Source organism: Myodes glareolus, chromosome 16 (assembly GCF_982192425.1).
Source record: "Myodes glareolus chromosome 16, mMyoGla1.1, whole genome shotgun sequence".
NCBI lineage: Eukaryota > Metazoa > Chordata > Mammalia > Rodentia > Cricetidae > Myodes > Myodes glareolus.
Window position 1 is genome coordinate 55,586,330 of NC_142041.1, and position 22,490 is coordinate 55,608,819.

General features: G+C 45.0%; 1 protein-coding gene across 3 annotated transcripts in view; it reads left to right on the forward strand.

Moving 5' to 3' along the window:
- The first annotated feature begins 2,329 nt into the window (after positions 1-2,329).
- Positions 2,330-22,490, forward strand: part of Dnajc5b (DnaJ heat shock protein family (Hsp40) member C5 beta) — an 85,231-nt gene continuing 65,070 nt past the window's right edge. The window contains exons 1-3 of one of the 3 annotated variants that reach the window (XM_048420732.3): positions 2,332-2,456; positions 11,528-11,657; positions 22,139-22,374. The gene's annotated coding sequence lies outside the window, so the exon portion shown is untranslated. Of the gene's footprint in view, positions 2,457-6,719; positions 7,293-11,527; positions 11,658-22,138; positions 22,375-22,490 lie in introns of those variants that run through there. The other 2 variants (XM_048420731.3, XM_085677300.2) reach the window with 2 other exon arrangements.

Sequence of the window (22,490 nt, forward strand, 5' to 3'; positions counted from 1 at the left end):
ACACACACACACACACACACACACACACACACACACACACACACAGTAGGTGGTTCTCATCTTGGTGATCTGTAGACCAACATGAGAAATTCTTGCTTGAACTAGAGTTTAAGTTTGGAAAAACTGGTAATTTTCTCACAGAATCTGCCTTCAAGTTGAGCAAAACCCTGCGCTGTCTGTCGCTCCTCATTTACCCTAAAAAAAAGCTGGCTGATGAGGGTGTGAGAGCTTCGCTGTCCCTCTACAAGGGACTTAGGGCACATACGCTCCAGGTGAGGGTATGCAAGCCAGGTAATAGTTGAGTTGCATTACAGAGACCCATGCTAAAGAGAAGCAGTGAGACCCACACTCCATAGAATATAATCTTCCAGGTGCTCAGTCAAGGTCAGACACAACTGAGGCTCATATTTTCTAGAGGTAACAGCTGGATGGAACAACTTAGGGAAAAGGAGCCTTGGCCATTGTACATACTCCTGCGAGCACACATGATCTAAGTGATGTCATCATTACAGCAAGTGTTGGGGGTTTGGTGATTTAGGGCATAGTGTATCTAAAGATATTAGATTACGTACTTTATTTCTGTATTAAACCTTTTACAGATGAGTGATGAAAAAATCATTTGCATTTTAGTATAGGCACATCAATTTTTGATGAAAATGAAAGGTATTAATTGTTATTTGATTAGGTCAGTTGTCTGTTTTCAGTTAAGTATCAGGACAAAACTAAGGCATTAATAACAAACATTCCCTTGTCGTTGAACTTAGTTTTGTTTTGTTTTGTTTTTTTTGTCATAATCAGACATGGTCACTGATGCTAAAGTTCTACCTGTTATGTAAAATACTATCAATCATTGCTTTCTTAATTAAAAGTTAATTAAAAGGAAAATGCAAACTTCGTGTTTTGGGCAAACAAATGGTTGAAGTTGAGGAAACTTCAAAGCCACCTTCCTCATGAATTTAGGGCAATTCCTTTTACCACTTTTCTATGGCTGAGCTTCTAAATTTGTCTCCTGATACAAGCAGCTGTACAAAGAACTCTTCCATCTAAATGTTGTTCGTGTCCGTGATGGGTCCCTTCAGAGCATTCCCGGATGTGGGGCTGAGTGAGTGGGCAGTCATTAGACCAGGCTCAAGTTGGAAATTAGTGTCCAACAGCCAGGTTTATGAAGGCATTTAGGAGGTTAGTGAAACAGCATTTATAGCCCATGGCTATGATTTCTTCTTCGTTACTCGAAGGGTCACTTAATGCAGTTGCCTTTAAAGGTTTTCTGGGACCAAATGACAGTTCTGAGCCAGGGAAAGGCCTATGGTGGGGAAAATCATTGGCTGGAAGATCTGGTTTACAGTTAATGTTAACCTTTCTACTTAATTAGCTTTGTGATCTTGGGCGAGTCCTAAGCTATAATTTTCTCATCCATAAAATTGTACTAAAAATAATATACTACCTCACTGAGATGTGATTAAATGAAATGATATACGTGAAATGGCTTGTAAACGTTGAAGCATGATATAAAATGTTAGTTGTTGGTATTACAAGTGTGATATACATTTCCCCACCCTTAAGGGACTCTAAAAGAACAAATCTATGACTTCAGAGGTACAAGTCATCTCATGCAGTGAAGATAATCCCTTAACATCATAGGGGAATGTCTACAAGAAGGAGATAAAAACAAGAACTACATCGTGGAAAGAACCTGTTTCTTTACTGATCTTCCTTTGCCGGGGAATACTAGGAACTGGGATGTCATTGCAGGGAACATGACTAGTGGCTTTTACCTTGTTATCCTCTCCAGAGCTGTGAACACGTTAATTACTCAGCAGTCACATGGCTTGCTAGTCTAGAATGGGTCTGCGGGGTTAGGATTTCTGAGTCCAGGTTAAGATGGACACTTCCTGGCATCTATAGGTTGCCAGAAAAGCAAATGGTCTCCACTAAGACTGCTGCATTACGACACGCGCTGTATCGGGAGACTTCTGGCGATGCGTGGAGGCGGGTAGTCTATTGAGCTGCCTGCTGGAAACCCCTGGTGCTGGCCAACTCCAGAAAGTGGAACTGGGTAGAAATGCAGTATGTTTAGAAGGGCAAGAGCTCAGCTTTGAGGGCCTCTGGGCGCTAGTTAGCTCAGATACTTCACCATCCAGGGCCTCGATGGTATGTATAAAGCAGGGAAGTGGATGGCCTGAAGCCCTATTCCCCGATAGTTCCAGAAAGATTCTGGGGGCTAAAGGAAATGGCAATTGAGAGATCGTCATTGATGTGGGCAGGGAGGTCACAGCTGGACAAGGGGTGGGGGTGGGGGAAGAGAGCTTCTGCTCTGTGACATCACAGTGCCCAGCAGAGACTGGATCTTAGCATCCAGAGAAGGAGAAGCAGCAGAAATTCAGTTACTGACAGAGCAGAGGCACAACACTACTGGAAGGACCCGGAAGGATCAGCCAGCCATGCCTCCAGTGCAGGTACAGCCTATGGCTAGGCTAACGGTAGAACTTGCTAGAGTCTTGAGGAAAAGGAGACACCCACAAGTGGCCCTGTCTCCAGGAAGGACAATATCGTACAGAGGCCACAGCCAAGGTACCTACCATTTCTAAGGAATGGTAGGAATCCAGAGGTACTCCCAGCAGAAGCAGAGCTGCGGGACATGCTCTATGGTCATCTAGGAGGCCATGAAGCCACAACACATTTCCAATTCCCAGACCCCCACGGGTCCCTCCCCAGTCACTGGGAAAATGCAGAAGGCACAGGACTCTCCAGGGGTCAGCTCACAGCAACTTTCTAAAGGAATTAACTTGTTTGATGATATCCTTCTGCATAGGTGCTTTTCCCTTTAATGACTTCTCCCAGAATGACAGGGGAGAGCAAATGTTTTAAATATTTAAGTGAAATAATCATTTCAATAGAGACGGTTTTTTTTTTAAAAAAAAAAAATACAATGAAAATCAATATATGGGGGAGAAGGGTGTATTGTGGGTTAACAACAGAGATTAACTCCAAAGTCTAGTTTTGAAATTCCAAAGCTTCAAGAGAAAAAGGCCAACCCCTAGGGACAGAGAAAGAGAAAGGCCTTATGGTTGAGAAGCCAAGCCCAACAATTCAGGCCACAGTTACCCTACCCCACCCCACCCCCATCTAGGAATCCTCCAGTGAATTAGTTGCTGGACATGGGAACAGCTCTGTTCTCTTTACCTTGCCTTGGGGTTTTGGCGTCTAAAGTATTTGTTTCTTCCTGGAGGCCCAGAGAAATTCCAAGTGACAGCAAATAGCTGCAGGGCGGAGCTCAGGGTTGGTGCCAGGTCTTGACTCATCTCTATTTGGACTCCCTTGGGTCTTCAGACACAGCAGCCCCACAGTCAGAGCCCCTGACCGCTCAGGCAGGCTTTTCTGAGCATAGTCTGCAAGATCCATTTGCTATGACATGCCATTGGTGGGAAGCAACAGCCCAGGGCTCTGCTGGAGACCGGTTACCCACAGGGCACACCAGACACAACAGTCAAGGAGATCAAATACATGCAGGGCACAGTTTTAGCATTCTTCAGCCTCCGCCGTGTCACGAATAACTATATCGCAGCAGTAACACCAGCGACCTGATGCTCTGGGAAAGGAGCAATAACGCACAGCACGCAAAATCCAGAGGGATCCGGGTCCAAGCAGAATAGGCTTGCATGCTAACTGCACAGCACACATTCAGCCTCCATTTGGAAAGTTGCTACGATTTTTTCACAATTAAAATGTGGTACAATTTCTAAAGACCCTGAAAATTAAATTGTCATTGGTCAGTTTTTTAAACTTCTTTCATTTTATAGACAGTTGAAAATTAGGCTTAGGCTTTACCTAGCTAATAAACAGAACACACAGTTTCCTAATTCATCTTCATTTTCATTTACTGACAGTAATGTTCTATGAACTCTGAGATTGTCGTGTGGCCTGGGATTCTAGAGTTGCAGGGGACTAGGAAATCATCCCGGCAGCTCTGTCTCCCCCGAGGAAATCAACACAGAGATTGTGTGCTGGCTGGGAACCAAGTCCTGTCAACTAGGTGGCTCCTGCAGTACACTCTGTCTTTGTTTCATGTTGAATTAGTTTGTATTTGAACTAACTCTTGGCATTTCCAAGTTAGAGCATTCTAGAAGTGAGAATATCTCATCCCCCCTTCCCCCGGGGTTAGTGGTGAAGGCAGATGCTCTCCAGAGGTTACCATGTTCACCTCCTAGCCTCTGCACCACTACCAGACTAATAGAGTCTAAAAGACCCCAAACCCACCTGAAGGGTTAAGATACTAATGAAACCAAACATGGGAAAGTTAGTAAGCTACCTTCTCTTGAAGCCTGATTAGATATTAAAAAGGGATGGGGAAATTGCTCAGTCTTAAAGTGCTCACTGTGCAAACATGAGGGCCAGAGTTCGGATCCCCAGTACTCGTGTGAAAAGCTGGGTGTGTTGGTGCATGCCTATAAGTACAGACCTAGGGGTGTGGAGGCAGGAGGATCGTTAGTGCTTACTGCTTAACTAGTCAATGATCTTAAGGTTTCTCAAGAGACACTATCTGAATAATCATCATCATCATCATCATCATCATCATCATCATCATGGAGAAGGATAGACTCAGATTTGACTTGGGGCCTCCACATGTTCATGCACACACATCCATACTACATAAACATGTACACAGGCACACACTACACATATACACTCTAATAAGTATTTATACAATTTACGAGCCTTCTACTTTGTAACAGTTATAGTCTTCACGTGGTCCTGCCTTCTACAGTGTGGGCAAACCATGTTCAAGTGTAAGTGTATGTGTGCAGCCTGCATTTGCATGGGTAAGCACTTAGTGTGGCAGCCAAGGCTATTTGACACATCCGTGGTAAGGGACCTACCCTTATTACTCAGATTTTCTAAGTGAGGCTTCTGGAACTTTTCCTATGATTTTGGATTTTACTTAGAATTTTCTTTGTAAGTTAGGTGCCTCCTCGGCCCTGTCCAGGGATTTTCTACAGCACTGCAGGTCTTATGTCTCCAATCTGTGTGTAGTTTGTGCCTTGACACCCTCTGGACACAGGTACTCCACGTTTCTAACTGAATTTCCTGCAAATATAGGAATGTCTACCCAAAGGTCTAAATTCTGGAAGAAAATGAAGTAATACGTCCTAATTGCATGGTCGTCAGCATACTTCATTTGGTGGTGGTGACGATTTTTGTTGCTATTGGTGAATCCAGATGGTCTTTCATATTATAGATTCATACCAGTTTATAGTCAACTGAAACATCTAACTCCTCAGAGGTTCTTCCGCATATTCCTGGCTTTCCATGCTGTGTCTGTGGAAAAGAGAAGTAGGAAAGTTCCCTCAGGGAAAACCAGAACGTTGTGACAAAGGCTTCGAGCAGAGCTGTGGTCTGTCTTTCCACTTCGATATTGATCTCAAGAGCGTGTAATATATTGAGAAATTTGCATGCACTATGGCAGGAGGAAGCTGACTGGGGAAAACAGGAAGAAAGGGAGCTTAGAATAAGCTTTTGTGATGTGGTTGTGAAGTCCCAGCTCCCTCCTGTAAACTGACACACAGGTATGCCTAGTAAACATTTGGAACATTTCCCCTAAAATTTCCCCAAAGCTTGCAGTTTGACAAGGTTACTTAAAAGCCTCAAGAGGGGATAAAAGAAAGAAAGATACCCCTCCAAAGATCCTGAGGCGTTAGATGGTGAGTCTTGCTGACACCACCTAGGTGCCTTGGCATCTGGCCACACATAGGTCCCTGACACATGCAGGGCACACCCCTTAGGCCCAACCCAGCCCCCAGCATACATACCCATTCTTCTAAGGATTGTGCAACAAGGCCTTGCAACCCCAGGCCTGTGAAGTCTGGAAGGAATGTGACCCAGAGTCAATGGGTGTTGGTGCCACCAGGGACACAAGGATCTCTCCTGCTGTTTACCCTGCACCTCCTTGAAAACAAACCCTGAGCAGAACTATGAGGCAACCTCTGCAGTGCCTGCCCCCTTGTCCTTGCCAGAGGCACGCCTCTCTGTTCCCTAGTACACCTGACCCACCCACCTTGGACCCGCTCTTCCTACTCTCAACTACGCCTCTGTTACAAGCTATGCATTAGAGGTCTTGTGTGCCCCACAGGGGGAGAAGGATGCTCCCGGTGGAGAGGTTATATGAAATAGTGACCCCAGTGGGAGAGAGCCAGAAGCTAAGGGCTGCCTAGACAGGGTTCACAAAACACACCCTATGGCTTCCTCTCCTTTCCCTCACTACAGAGTGCTTTCTCTATCTTGACAAGCATAGTTTGACTACCAGAGGTGGGCTGCCTCACCTATTCTGCCTGGAGAAAGGTGTTACAAGATAAGCCATAAAAAAACCTTTTCCTTTAAATTGCCCAAATATCACCGTGCCAACAGAGTTCTAACCCAAAGTCCTGTCATTTGTGCTGATCGGGCACCGCTGGGTATCATTTACTGTCTATGACAAGGGCTGCATTTTGTGACCCAGTATATTGTTCACAAACTAAGGACACTCTTAGGATACAGACTTGTAATTGGTTGACTAGCTTTTTGCGGAGCTGAGTTGAACTCAGGCCGCAAACATACCAGGCAAGATCACGGAGCCCCACCTCACATCGAGCATTCTTCTCCTTTGGAGAATGTTTACAATGAAAAGCCATAATTTTAAAGAGGCCTCTTGTTATACAGGGTTCTCTTCCTCCCTGTGTCGACAACTGATAAGGTCTCACTCTCCTAACCAACATGCCATCTCCCGTCAGGTCACGTTCTTCTAAAGTAGGTATTTTCACCCTGAAGAATTCCATGTTGGCTTCAGTCCACTTCTTGTGTTTTTGAAAATGTATGTGCTCGGGACCGGACCACACGCAGGGACAAGAGGACAGTGACATACTGTATGAGCTGGACTTTTTCCGAGTTTGAAGATTGAGTTGGTGTGACATGTACATGTGCAAAGAGTTCAAAGGCAAAGAAGAAACTCTACGTGGAAAACGTGCATACTGCGGACTTCAGAGTGTCCCTGGGGCTCAGCAAGGAAGAGGCAAAGTGGCCTGGAGTGCTGAGGGAGCGTTGAGCCATGAGAGGAACCCTGAGGAAGAGAAACAGTGTGACTGACTGACCCGTGCTTGGAAGAAAAGCATTTTCTAATGAAACTTCTGACCCTGTGGACTGATCTCCTTCCCACCTTTCTCCCTTTGCTTCAGCAACTCCAGAAGCACAGAGAAGAGTTCAGTCCCTTACTGGGCCATAGTCAACAGGAGACCTAGAAGCACACAGTCACAGGGCCCAAGGTATCTGTGGGTAAGGTGCTGCATGCCAGAGGTCTGAACTAAATCTTGCATGCTGACTTGGGAGCAAATACCCTACTGTCGGCATATGCCAGATCTCACTCGTTGTCTCTGTTAGCCTGCTCGCCTTGGAGATCCCCAACTAAACCAGTGAGCATGCTGAATGCCCAGTTGCTCCAGTGGGTATCTGGAATATTTTTGGACACCTAGGTCTGTCTGTCTTTCTGCCTTCATCCATTCTGCTCTTAAGCTCATAGCTCCATACCCCCAAGTTGACCATTTCCAACACTGCCTGCCCTATGTTGTCTGGTTCAGATGTTATCGTCTTTTCCTAAGCTGCCTCATCTTCCTTCCTGTACTTCTCTGTAACACACTGGACAGTCCCTTCTAAAACAGGGACTGCCACCTCCTGGCTTAAACATAGATGTTTGCCAAACAAGGGCTGCATTGCTTGGGTTTCAAGGCTCTTTATCCTTCCATCTTTGTTCAGCCACCCATTCCCTCATTTCTTCCCCTCATCCCTCATAAACCGGATGGATCTGGCTACTTTTAACTTCATGTTGACCCAGCACTTCCTCACCTCCATGGTCTTCACACAATTTCTCTAGCATTTCTGAGCCTGAATTCCGCACCCATATCCTCTGCCCTGTTTGCTTCTCTCCGCGTTCCCCTCCACTAGTCACGTCAGTCTTGTAGACAATGCCATGAAACCTGAGCCCAGTAGTTTGGGAGACACAGGACCCAGACAGTGGAAGAGTGTGTGGAGACGGACTGTGGTGTGCAAAGACCCAGCGAAGAGCCCTGTTTTAAGGAGCTGAGGAGTCTGAGTGGATAGGCAGGAATTGGTGAGGAGCTATCATGAGGAAAGAGACGGGAGTCAAGCCTGTGGGCCAGGTGAGCTAAGAGATGGCGTCATTTGCTTCAGTTGCATGGGAAGGTCTGAAGGATTATGAACAGGATGGTGAGGACACGATGCTTGCATGTTAAGAGACTAGCGAGGGCACAGAGAAGACAGGAATGGAGAAAGACTGGAGAGGGCCCCTGTTAGAGACCAGCAGGGTGAACCCAAAAGACGTACCTGGTCTAGGGTAGCCACAGCAGGAAGGCAGTGGACTGTGGACTTAGAGCATGGTCAGGACGAATGAACAGGCCTGGCTGAGTGACCAATCATGGACCAAATAAAGATGAGGCCAACAAGTGGCAAAAAAAAGTAAAGGACAAAAATAGCGATAAAAATAGCAGAGCATGTTATCACTTCCTCTAATACCTGCAGCGGAGACCAGCTTTTGCCTGACAGAAGCAGAAATCTATAAGGGTTTCTTGGCTTAGGCAAACCTACGTTTCTGTGGGGAAGGGTGGGAAGGGCTGAAAAAAAACTTGTTTTTTTTTTTTTTTTGAGACATGGTCTTGCTTTGTAGCAAAGGCTGGCCTCTAAATCATAGCCATCCTCCTGTCTCAGCTTTCCAATAACTGGAAGTAGAGGCCTGCACTGTCACACTGTGCTACAAAACTGCAGTTTTTAAAGAAAATGCTGGAAATGCTGTGGCAGTAGACTGGATACCATGGCTGTTGAGAGGGGAGGCTCACTGCTGACAACACAGTGCTCAAAGCAAGGAGCTCGTTACAGCGATGGAGTCCTGGCGCAAACATATTTTCATGATAAAAAAAAAAAAGACTGATTTTTTTTTTAAAAAAAGTCTGTGTATACATGGTGTTTTGTTTTGTTTTGTTTTAAAGTAGTATTTCAGTGAAAAGCGATTCTGTCTCCCTAGTCCCCATCCACCTCTATGGAACTTCACATGTTTTATATATGCTCCAGAAATGTTTTATACCTATGCAAATGTGACTGAATACATAGATATATATGCACTCGTGTTCTCCACGTGGTTACATACATCTATTGTACAAATGCATATATAGAGATGAGATCAGTTTACTTCTCACGTGAGACTACTACAAAAACTCTTCCATTACTTTTTTTGGGGTTGGGGTTGGTTTTTCGGGACAGGGTTTCTCTGTAGCTTTGGAGCTTGTCCTGGAACTAGCTCTTGTAGATTAGGCTGGACTCAAACTCAGAGATCTGCCTGTCTCTGCCTCCTGAGTGCTGGGATTAATGGCTTGTGCCACCACCACCTGGCTATGACTTGTTTTTTAAAAACTAAGTCCCCTATATATTAATTTTTATTGAAGTAAAATATTTTACTTATGTAAAATAAAAAGCATTTATTTTAGATGTTCACTGATGTATACTTTGATAAATTTATGTATCCCGGTAGTTGCTACCCTAATTAAGACATAAAACATGTTCATAGCCCCAGTAAATTTGTTCCATGTTGCCTTCCTTCTATTTGATTATCTAGGCTTTTATGAGTGGTTACCAATCGTTTTACCTCCCTAGACTAGGTTTTCCTCACCCAAGAATTTACATAAATGGAATAAAATAAACCATATTCTTTCTATTTTCCCTCTGCACAAGATGTTTATGCAGTCTTTGTTGCTGTGTGTATCTCTAGTTCCTTGCTGATGGAAAGCATCTCTTGTGTGGAAATCAGTACAGTATGTGAGTCTCTGTGTCTAGCTTCTCTTTCTACTTTGTAAAGATGAGGAAATGGAAGAATTGAAATTGAAACTTGAGGAGCAAACCAACTGGAGCAGAGATGATATGTATTGAAAGTTGACAGCGTGGGGTTGGAGATGGTTCATTGGTTACCAATACTTGGGGCTCTTCCAGAAGACCCCAGTTCAGTTCCTCGCATACACGTGCTGGTTCACCACCACCCTTAACTTCAGTTCCATGGGCATAGACACACACATGGTACACATGTATACATGTAGGCAAAACAGACACACACATATAAACTATGTCAAGGGACATGTTAACATGGAATGGTTCTCAGCCCTAAACAAACAGCTACAGGAATTGGGGAATGTGAAGAGCAGGAGAAATGTTCCTCCCCACGGAAGAGCCCCAACTTGTTATCCAACATCAGTGGTCAGCCCTGAAATATACAAACAGGGAACATTATATGGATTGAGAAGGTTATCTGAGCAGGCTATATTGATACATTTAGGGGTGTGTGTGTGTGTATGTGTGTGTGTGTGTGTGTGTGTGTGTAACACAATAGAATCCACGAATTTTAGAGAGCAAGGGAAGGCACATGGAACGGCTTAGAAGAAGTAAAAATGAAGAGGGGGGAAATCATGAAATTATAATTTCAAAAATAGAAAGTATGAAAAAAATAAGACACATTTTAAAAAAGGTATTGACAGCAGTCAAAAGGGATTGTTTTGTGGGCAACCAAGTGGGGTATTCTGAATTGGAATGAAGGCCCCAGGCCATCTGTACTAACTAGGGCTGTGGCTCCGAAAACCAGGACTCTGACATGCGTCCTTCCCTTGGGTGACACTGGGTGGTGCTTCCTGCAGTAACTGCAGCCCCTGTGCGCTCTGTTCTTCTGAGTGTGTTTGCAGGAAAGTCATTCTCTGCAGCTCTTGAAGCACGACGGTATTGTGGGGTGGTTGTCCATCTTTGAAGCTATTTCCTTCCCAAAGCTGGGTTTTGTTTCTCACTGAACAAGACCTTCAAACCTCCCAGTTGCTCTGAGTGAGCCCAGCTCTTGTCTTTGAGAATGCTTCCAGAACTTGTCCTTAGCCAGGCTCTTTGAGCCTGGCACCTTCTGATCCAGATGTGTTTCTGTATTTAGGACCAATGATCTGTATTTTAAGAACCACGAATATGTTTCTATTGTACCATTTTTATGTTAGCTTATATAGATATGCTTTACTCTTAATGTCAACAGATAATAAACATGTCTACATTTATTTCACAATCAGGTTTGCATTTCAGTGATTTCATTATAGCAAATGAATGGTAAAATTGTAGCACAAATAACAAGGTTCTTAAAATTCAAAGAATTATGCAAAGGAGGAAAATTAAAAATAGAAATCTAGAACGGCTTACTCAGAGTGGGTCTCCCTTCCCATGCCCTTGCTATATGCTTTGGGTTTAGAAGGTCAGATCTGCCCACTGAGGCGCACACTCTGGCCACTCCCCCTGCTTCTTAAGCACAGAATTTCAAATATCCATGCAAGCAGATCTTGCCTTCTCCTTAATTTTGACATTTTTTTAAAAAAGCAATTATAAAACCTTTTTTAAAAAGCACATACTATATTAGCTGGGATTTCTGAAGGAAAGAGACCTATAGGATATGTTTATAAAATAAGGAACCAATTCTCAGGATTTGGAAGCTGGCAATCTTTGGATCCAGAGTGAGCAGCCCTGAGACCTAAAGAAAGCAGGTACCAGAAGGACAGCAACATCTTTGCAGGGAGTTGTCGGCCTGGAGATTTGTTCCAGTCTTAGGGAGGGTAAGTTACTGTTCTGTTCAGGCCTACAACTGAAGCCGAGGGGCATCTGCCTTTGGGGGGTTGAAATATTAACCCCCCAAACACATTTCCACAAAAAAGTAATGTACTAAATATACAGGTACCTTGTAGTCTAGGTAAGCTGGCACACAGAATGAGCAGTCACACCCAGAGAACAGCTCATTGCAACAATGATCCTGACTGGAAAGGCATCCTGACTCCATCTGATCAACACTCTTAACTGTACCCCGTTTGTATGTTTTAGAAGTGAGGATACAGATTCAGAGAGTTGAATAATTTTACCTAAGCAGCTCAGCTAGTCAATGGCAGAGCTGAGATCCCAGACCTCTTAAATGCCTCAACTGGGCGTGGGCAGTTTTCCACGCGTCCTGGAGTTCCTCTCTCCCTCAGAAGAAAGAGAGCTAAAGACATTAGCTATTGCTCAAAGCCCAGGGAAGGAAAGCGCTGTCCTGGCTTCATGTGTGAACACGCTGGACTGGGTGCTGTGTGCAGCGAGCAGCGACTGGCAGAGCCCCACTCTCCTCTGCTTTGAAAGGGCGCCTCAGAACATTAATGATTACTATTTACTGAAAGCCACACCCTTGTGCTTTGTTCGGACACCCACCATTCAGTGTTTACCACAACTCTGGGCCCTTCCACTACCCACTCCGCCGTGGAGTAGCCACACGCCAGGCCTGTCGCAGGCTGTAATGGGCAGATTCTGAGGTATCTGTTTAAGACTACTTTCTTCAGATCCACGGATGTCTTCTACAGTGTCTCATCTGTCCCCAGGGCCAGTTCAATCCTGTTCAGTTCCTCCCCAAATCTCTTACAAACAGCTTAAAATGTGCATGAATCAATCACTCTGTAGGTGTGTGCTGCCCGCTGACTCACCCAGTATGGGCTGGGCCTCCCTCCAGATGGTTCCTATTGCCCCACGCACTGCTGCTGATACCCATTGTCCAGTACCCCCTCGTACACATTCCACGCTGTAAGGAAATACTGTCCAGTAGCAAGCTTTACTATAAGCCCCTAATTCCATCTTAGTTATAGACTCCTCTGTCCTGTGTCCTTGTAGCCCTGCCCAGAGCTCCTGGAGTCTCCAGGAGTTTCTTTGATCATGATAATATAATTAGTCCTCAGGGCACTGTTAGTTGATTTTGATAACAGCAAACAAACAAAAATCTCCTTTTTACAGAGGAAGGCACTGATTGAAGAGACTGAGTTCCTTACCCAAGTCTACTTAAAAGCTGTATCTCCCAGGCCAGGGCTTCTGGTGTAGCCTGTAGATATTAGCTCTGATGAAGCAGAGTGAAGGGACTGTCCCAGGCCCACCCACTGTGGGCCGCATCTAGGACAGCATGTGTGGGAAGGCCCGTGTTGGAGGCCAGCATCACATACACCAGAGGAGGTGCAGAGGAAAGACAGATATACTAGAAGAAACATGGGGACAGAGGAACACACTTGTAACCGACAGAAGCAGAGCTCCGGGGTCTTCTTGCTCCAATGGCAGGCCCAGGAAAGAGCTGAGATGCCTGTCCGTCTGGAGTGTTGATGGGGGTGACTCACCTGGGTCCCCCGTTCTCAGAAGAAGTGGCTTTAGTTTCTCTCATGTTTTACAGAGAATCAGCTGTAAAGTGCACTTGGGTCAGCGAGTCCTCTGAGGCGCTCGCCGGCCTGGACGCATGTGTCTTGATTCTGTGCCGCGAGGCTTCCACCAGAGCTTGGTCTGACTTTCCGAATGGGGTTGGTTCCAGAGCTGTGACCCAGATTATGGAGAGTGGACGGTTAGGTCTCAGGCACGGTCTCTGCAAATGGCAGCTCAGTAAGCATACAAGGAAACGCCATCCTCAGTACCAACAACTTTCAAACAAAAGGGAGATCGGACTCTTGCTTCCCAGGCTGCTCCACTTTATTCTTTAGGCGGGAGTGAAGGAAGCGCAGGGCCTTTGTCAGCAGTGGCAGTCAAAGTCTCCTTGGAGCCTGTGCACAGAAACTCACATCCCACATGACTGGGATTCTCAGTACTCCTACCCAGGCTCTCCTAACAACTGTGGTTTCTATATGAAAGTGCTCTTGACTTGCAAGATTGTGTCCCAGTTACTGTGTGGGTCAAATGTATGTATGTGAAAATGCTTTGTTGACGATAGAATGCACTATTTCCCTTCAAGAGGGAGTGTCTGTCGATAGAGGCAAGGTGGGAGGGGGGCAGTTAGGAGAGCATTGGGGGGCAACGGGAAAGTGTGAGCTCTCCCGAGGTCTAGAGACGCGGTTTGTGTGGATAGCGTTGTGCTCCATTGGGATCAACTGGCAAGTGTTGGTTGGGATGAAGAGTTAGGGTTGCCGACAGAGGCATAGCTACACCCGATCTGAGCGTCTCAGCTAAACAGGAAAGCAGATGATGAAAAAGGAACACAGCTTACAGACTTGAGATCAGAAGCGCAAGCCAGCAAGTTCTCCATGCAACATCGTGTTTAGAAGGGAGTTGCCTGGCAAGACAGGTCAGAGTGGGCATGGTGTGACGCTGGAGCTTATGACTGAAGAGACGGAAGACATCAGGGACCAGAGCTGATAAGGGAATGTAAGGAGGACAAAAGGGATGACAGGTAGGGACACATAGGCATGGAGGTCCCCAGCCTGGTGAACGGATGGACAGAGTGAGCTGGATGGCACGGTTACCTTGGGAGATGAAGAACCAGGCCTGAGGCTGACTGTACCAGGACGAGAGTCTGTGGGTAGCAGGGATGCCAAGGGTCAGAGCAAAGTGTCTGGTAGAGCTAGAGAGGAAGCGTAGGGATGTCCAGAAAGCATAGTGTCCTGGATACACACTCAGATTCAAATTTTTCTATGGAGTGTATACAAACTGGTCGGTGCATATATAGTTACCATCCTGACTGCAGAAGAGCGGCTAAGGATGTGGAAATGGGAGACACTGAGGAATAGCTTGTAGTTGAAAACTGCTGCTTACAGTTGCTCCTTTTGAACACTAGAGGGCAACACAGCCACGTTGAATGTTGGTCAACTTTGTGTTAGGACTGAACTGTGTTTATTTGAATATCTTGCTTGAGTTTCAAAGGAGGCCTTTTGACAGATGTTCATTCCTAGGGGTCTCAGGGTCCTGGGGCAGAGATGCAGCTAGAAAAATACTGGCAGGTGGTCATGGCTGGAAGATCAAGGACAACAGTCACCGGCTGCTTCTATTCGGGGAGTTCAGACCCTTGCTTTGAAATTTCTCTTTCACAAATGGGGTGAGAAGGTCCACCTAGAAGTCAGCTGACGTCCCTTCCATGAGTCGGTTGGAATGCATTGCTGCGAAGATCCACTGAGGACACTAGAGATTTATGCAGGCCCCGTTGGACTTAGTGCAGTGGGCTAAGCACTAAGTACTAAGTACAGAGAACCTCTCAGCCTCCCAGGCTAGTGACCATTGGTGTGGGGAGGAAGAGGTATCAAAGGAAGGGACACACTTTATCATTTAGAGTTCTCTTGTCCAGGTCAACTTTTTAAAGTTTAACTGGAATACAGAAACACAATTTGGCAGTAGTAGAACACTGCAATCCCATTTCTAGCTTTTAGCCTTCCGTGATTGACGGCCTTAGGAGAAATCACATGACCACAACTAACCAGATCTCTTTCTTAAAAGGACATGAAGTCCTAACATGGCGGTGACCATGAAAGCATTTAGGAAATGACCAAGCGCGGCTGTGTGTGGTTTGCCTTCAGTAGTTCCTTCTCTTTGCAGGATACATCTGTACCCTAGGTAAGGCTCTGAGCTTCAGGTCAGACACCCCCCACCCCGAAACCACCACCACAAACACTGTATCCTGGTTTCTGTGCACGCTTCCCTTTATTACAGGCTGCTTGACCACATTCTAACAATTTGCAGAACAGTCTTTATAATTGAAACCCCATTAAAAGAGACTTTTGCTCTGGGCCAGGAGTACTTCCCTTGTTTTCTTAGTTACTAACACGAGCTAATCCGAACAGGAGACAAGGACCGGGTCTGGAGTCATGGGGCAAGGTTCTGTTTACAGACACTCTGTCAAAGGAGGACATCTGTTGAACTCAAACCTTCTTGGTTTTATTGCGGCAATTTCTTATCATAAGTAAGCAACAAGGTGTTTAAATTTCACACATGTGAAATAAATATTGCGTTTCCTAGCAGGTGACAAGACTCCATCAGTATTTTCCCGGTGACATAGCTCTCAGATTAGAGATGTCCTTAGGTAAATGGTTATTGTCCCTGACCCTGGACTGCAAAGTGGGCCTCGTTAGTAGTTCCGTGTTGAAAGCCGTTACTTCCAACCTCCTTGACCTCCAGCTCATTCACCGCCCACTCAGCCACAGGGTGGTAAGAAAGGAAACAGCAGCCCCAGCCCCCCTCCAATTGCGAGCCCTAGAAGCCAAGCTGTGCAAAGAGTTAGAACTTCGCTAGAACAGCCGGTGAGCCCGTTTTCAAAGCCAGGGTTCACTATCTCCTACCTGGGGACCTTGGGTAGCTTCCTTAACTGCTCCCATTTTATGGTCTTCTTTTATAAAATAATAATATAAAATGGTTCAACGAATGCTTTCTTTTTAAAAGTAGAACAAGCACGCTTTATTCAGTAATGATTACAACGTGGAAAGGAGGTATGGAACTGGGCCTTGTTCTGAGTCCGATATGAGCTAGTCCAGATTGATACCCCGGGGACAAAGTTTGAACCAGCAGATGGAAAATTATTAGGAAGGAAACATCAGGGATGGGAAGGATTTTGGTGAAATAGACCTGAAGTGTTCTTATTGAAAGTAGTTCAGGGTACCAAGTGTGAGGAATGGGGAATTTGATACTGAGGATTCAAACATTGAGATGGAAGAGTCTATTCTAACTTAGGGGCTGGCAAGATGGTTCAGTGGGGAAAGGAACCTGCTGCCAAGCCTCACAATGAGTTCGACCCCTGGGACCCCCACACGGTGGAAAGAGAGAACCTACTCCCGGAAGCTGTCCTTTGACTTCCACATTCACACCATGGCACACACTGCCCACCCACACAAAGTAAACAAATAAATGTAATTAAAAAGTAAGAATAGACTGAGGTCTCATGACTCATCCTAAGACCGTGTGGTGCAGACACAGCCACAGAGATGCGCTAGGCTGGCGTTCTAAAGGGAACAGCCAGCCCAAAGTTCAGTCCGAGAGAGTCCTTGTCAATATGATCACGAGGGCGATGACACTGTGACCTACTGAGATAACACTGCATTTTAGGAATAAACTCTATATGTTTACGACTTCATTCATTTTTAAGACTTGAGTGAGACGGTCTTGTTAGTGTTGGCCACTCCCACCTTCCTCTTATCTTGCCCCCACCCATCCTGGCGACCATCTTTGAATCACCACGCCATTGGGTAAAATGCCTCACGTGACATGACAGGAAGCAGCTTCCGCTTGTTGTATAAGTCATTCAGCTTCGTGATGGACTTCAGGCCTGGGCTGAAATTCATCAGGACTGCATGCTCAAACTCTCAAAGCTCTTCCGGAGCACTCGGTTCTGATTGGGGGAGGAAAGAAAACAGTACTCACTTCCTATTCCTTCTGCTGCTGCTCCACCTCCTTCCCCTCCTCCTCCTCCCCCCTCTTCTTTTGAGACAGGGTCTCCCTACATCTCTCTGGTTGTCCCTGGAACTCGCTAGTTAGACCAAGCTGGTCCGGAGGTCTGCCTGCCTCTGTTTCCTGAGTGCTGGGATTAAAGGCATGCACCTCAACACTCAACATTACTACTTTTGAAATTTTTTTCATATAATATATTCTGATCACAATTTCCCCCCTCCCAACTCCTTCCAAATCCTCCCCACCTCCTCCCTCACCCAATCGCATTCTTCCCTCTCTCTCTTTATAGAAAATAGACAAACAAGAAACCAAACTGGAGTGAAAAAAGACATAAGAAGCACACGCACACATGTGCGCGCACACATACAGAACTTCTTAATCAGTTCAAACTAACCCCCAGAGAGCAATGGGCTATAAGAGTCCATAGTGTAATTATTGACATGTTGTGGTCGGCAGTTTGCAGTAGTTCTGGGAGGGATTAAAAAGGTCACGTGCTCTTTCTTCCTCTTACAGAAGAGATACTTAAAGAAAGGGACTTGCTGGCAATCTAAGAAAACAGATATTTTTCAGATCCTGGAGCTTGGGTAAAATTCTCTGAAACCAAATTTGACTTTGTGTTTAATCACATGGATGGCATTACCCTCAGCAAATGTTTCCTTAGGAAACCTGAGCTGTGGAAACATTTTCCAGAGGGCGCCTGGCTGGCAGGTGTTTTCCATGGTACGTGACTAAAGAGCTCTCCGAGTCTGCTCTCTCTGATGGGGGGTCAACAGCAGCTCTCAACTGGGCAGCTCCCTAGAACCACTTGGGGAGCTCTTTAGAAATGCCTCAAGACCAACCAAGCTGCAGGCCTTCCTTTGGGGTTAGTCTGTGTGGCCCTAGGCGTGAACATTCTTAGGATCGTTGCCAGAATCTTGAACATTCTGATCTAATTCTTCTCCTTTTGCCTTCTAAGGTTCCATGCTTTCTACATATTTGTAGTTGGCCCAATTAAAATCTCAGTCCCTTTTTAACTTTAAAACTATATACAAAATATTTTCCAAGCTCGCCAGGTGGGAAACAATGGTCCTCAGTTTTGAAACCAGGATGGTGGGCTTTATAGATAAAGTTATCAAGAAGGAAAAAGTTTTTAAAAGCTTTAAAAAATAATAAAACACACTAGGAATTCACCTCTTTGGCCTCCTATGGCATACAGAACTTGATTCTATCGAGCTGCCGGAGTCACTGTGCAGTTGTGGCTGAGACACTGGTGTGGTGGCGTCTTCATCTAAGAAACAAACCTGTACTCTCCTTTCCAAATTCATTTAACACCGTGAGTTCTGATCAGATTGCTGATCGCTTTAAAACTTGCAAGTGATGGTGTGAGACTGGATTTGTAGATCATTAACAAAGCATCTGTGTGGCGTATGTAAGGTCCTGGGTTCCATCCTCAGCACTGTAAACCAAACCAAATCCCAAATCCAAACCAACAAAGAATACAACAATGGTGGCCCAAGTCCTACAAATAATAATAATGATGACAATGATGATATTAATAATTAATAATCCACCTAAACAGATGTTGCTAGTCAGACATGTCATCTCTGTGCCAAAATACTTGACAAAGAACTTAGAGAGGGAAAGGTTTCTTTTGGCTCATGGTCTTGTGGGTTTGTGTCCATGGGTTTCTGAGTCCGTGTGCTTTGACTGAACATTGTGACAGGAGTAATATGTGGAGGAGGAGCTTATTCACCTCATGGTGGACAGGAAACAGAGAGGGGGAGGTTCTGGGGATCATGTCTGACCTTCAAAACCACGTCTCCAGTGGCCTGCTTCTTCTAGTAAGGTCACCTCTCAAAATAACATAACTACCTGGAGATGAAGGGTTCAACACACGGGCCCCTGGGGGACATCCGTATTCAGACCATAGCCATGATGTCTGGAGGTGATGCAGATGGTAACAGGGACACCAATGTTGCCTTTATTCTCGCTGTTAGGAAGCCTTTTGTTAGAGCTGTGTGTCCCTGCACATCCTTGTTTAACAAGAGGGCTGTTTGAGCCTTCTTAGCTATGAAATCTAAATGGAAGACCCCCATACCCATTGTTTTGGTTAAGCATTCAAGGCCTTGGTCTGATGGATGCCACTGCAGATTCTGTGCTAATATTTTAGTTATTTCTTCAAATAATCCTAACTTTAGTTTTTCATTGAGAATGATGTATGAAAGGTTCTAATGAGTGATGTGGGATTCCCCTCTGTATGCTGTGAATACCATTGATTAAGAAAGAAACTGTCTTGGCCTGTGATAGGGTAAAAGAATAGAGCTGGATGGGGAAACCTAAACTGAATGCTGGAAAAAAGAAGGCAGAATCATAAGAGAAGCCATGGAGCCCCACCAGAGACAGACACAAGATGGAACTTTACCCAGTAAGGCACAGCCATGTGGCGATACACAGATTAATGGAGATGGGTTAAGTTAATATGAAAGAGCCAATAAGAAGCTAGACCTAATGGGCCTAGTAGTGATTTAATTAATACAGTTTCTGTGTGATTATTTCTGGAGCCTGGGCAGCCAGGAAACAAACAAATGGCCTTCTTACAACAGATGAGCCTCTAAGGGAACAGTGTGAGCTCCTTCAATGGAACATGGAAGTGGGAATTAGTGTGTCTGTTTATTTTGTATCACTGAGATCGAAGTGCCCAGCAGAGACCACCTGGGAAGGGTTTGTTTTGACTCATGATTTCAGAGGGTTTCAGTACATCATGGCAGGGAGGAAGGGCAGCAACTTAAGTATAGTAGAGAACCTGTTCACAGTGTGGCAGACCGGGAGGTAGACCAGGGTAGGAACCAGGGATTGGGCATGGCCTTCAAAGGCTTGTCCACAGTGGCCTACTTCTGCCATCTACCCATACCCCTTGAAGTTCCCAGAATCTCCCAAATGACACTACCAGCTTGGGACTAAAAAATCAAAATATTCATCGATGGGACATTTTGGATTCAAACCATGACAATTATCATTTCACATCCTTCTCACCACCAACAAGGTTCTATTCCAATCTTCCACCTCCAGAAAGGTCCGTTTAGTTCTATCCTGGAATTTCTAAGTCCTTTTTAAATCTATGAACCATTCGCTTTGCGATGCCTTTAGTTTAATTCTTTTCACATCGGTTGTTCTCTTTTTGACTAACATCATTTAAAACTCTTTCCTTCTACAAAATCTCACCAGACTGATCTTTTAGTGGTGTGCATTCAGAAACCCTCTGTGTATAAGCATGTAAATACTATAAAAGGATGTTTCCTGTCCCAACTACCCAGTCCCAAACAATCACTCAGATGCTTATATTATTCATAAATTCTCAGCCAATAGCTCAGGCTTATTACTAGCCAACTCTTGTATTTAAATTAATCCATTTTTACTCATCTATGTATTGCCACATGGCCTGTGGCTTTACCTGTCCTCTATAGCATGTCTTGCTTCCTGAGCAGCTCACTGGCACCTCCCTTGTCTCTGCCCTCCGTGTCTCCCCATTATTCTCAGTTTTGCTTTCCCACCTAACTTCCTGCCCAGCTACTGGCCTGTCCACTTTTTATTAACCAATGACAGTAACACATATTGGTAGTGTAAAAAAGGATTGATCTACAGCAAATAGCATCTTACATACGAGAGTATACATCAGGAAGCCCCTTTTACTTCATCCACCCATTCGGCCTCTGCCAGCAATCACTTCCTGAGGTTCTTTTCTGATCTACTTGGCTGCTTTTGTTCAGGAAAGCATGGCCAGATTGTTGACTACTTTATATGCCCTTGTAGCATCTGTGGGTGGCTTGATCACCATCCTTCTAGAACTCTGGAACTCCTGAGACCAACAACCCCAAAGCCTGTGCCCTTCCTTTAAATCAGTATTTTCTAGCACCCAGTCCTGTGTCTGGACACAGCGGGTGACTGATAAATAACAAGTCAATAAGAACCTGTGATTTCTACTTTATTCTGTTATTTTTTGTTATTTTTAAAAACCACTTTCTTGCTTAAACATAGCTACAGTCCGTCTTTACCTGAACTTTACAATGTACTTTTAAAACTAATGAATTATGCAATACTAAAATATTAGTGACTTAAGAAAAATAAGTGAAAAATAATGAATTTTACTGAAATGTTTGTTATTAAGTTGAATTTGGAACAGATGCTGTGACTTTTTTTTTTTTAAGCTAGCCCTGTTAACACAGCAACTATTTTCATTTCCTAAAGAACACTGTCCTTGGGCTGAAGTGATGCTGGGATTGGAGTATTTAGCCCTAAAATCTCTTTAGGGGCGTGCCCTCACTCCCATTTCTGTGTGGTGGTCGCTTTCTAAACTCTGGAAATGAGGATGAGTGAGAATTTTGTTCTTTGATATCTAAAATACAAATGCCCCCTAGAGGCAGAGCGTTCTACAGGGAGCGTTCAGAGTTGCTTCAGGTGGTACTCAGTTGTTCTCTGGAGGAGATCCAACCGGAGACTGCCATCATTGGAGCTGTTTTCTCAAGTGACTTTATTGTGTGAGCGTTCGAGATTGTTTAAACTAATGACTAAATGACTGTGAACTGGGTGCCCCTTGACAAAAAATTTGTGAAGTTATGAAGAGTTGCATCAATATGGTAAGCCGTTAAAATGCCCCTTTATTATTTCCCAGTAATTTTAGCTCAGCTGATTAGTACTAGCCTTAGACTAAAAAGACAATGAAGTCTGAAAGGAGCCACCCCACAGGTGAGGAGAGCAGAGAAATCTTCCTGGAAGCATGAGCTAGTCCACAGTAGAGCGGGCCGAGCCGCTCGCCTGCTAATGAAGGGTGGACGCTGCCTGCGTAGGCTCGGTGTCACAATGCCCTGTAACAGCAGACTGCGCGCTCATGTATGTTTTATTCATCCTTTGTTATATTTTCCAGAGGGATAACCAATTGGCTGATAAAGTAACAAATGAAAAGTAACCCGACTCCACTGACCTGCGCACCCCAGCGGGAAGGATGGCACAGAGTGGCCCTTAGCTCTGCCACGGTGGGACGGGTATGGAGTAGCCCTCCTCTGCTCACTGCCACCGTCGTTTCTCGGCAACCTGTTTCCAGACCCGGTGAGAACAGCAAGCTCTTCCTGTCGAATAACAGAATTGGAGTCACAGGAACAGGTACTGTGCGGTGTTGGAAACATGTCTGTACTGCCTCGTCTTCAGGTTGCTGTTTATAGCCACACTCATGCAATTAGGAAGCATGCATGTCCAAATAACATATAAATGATGATGCT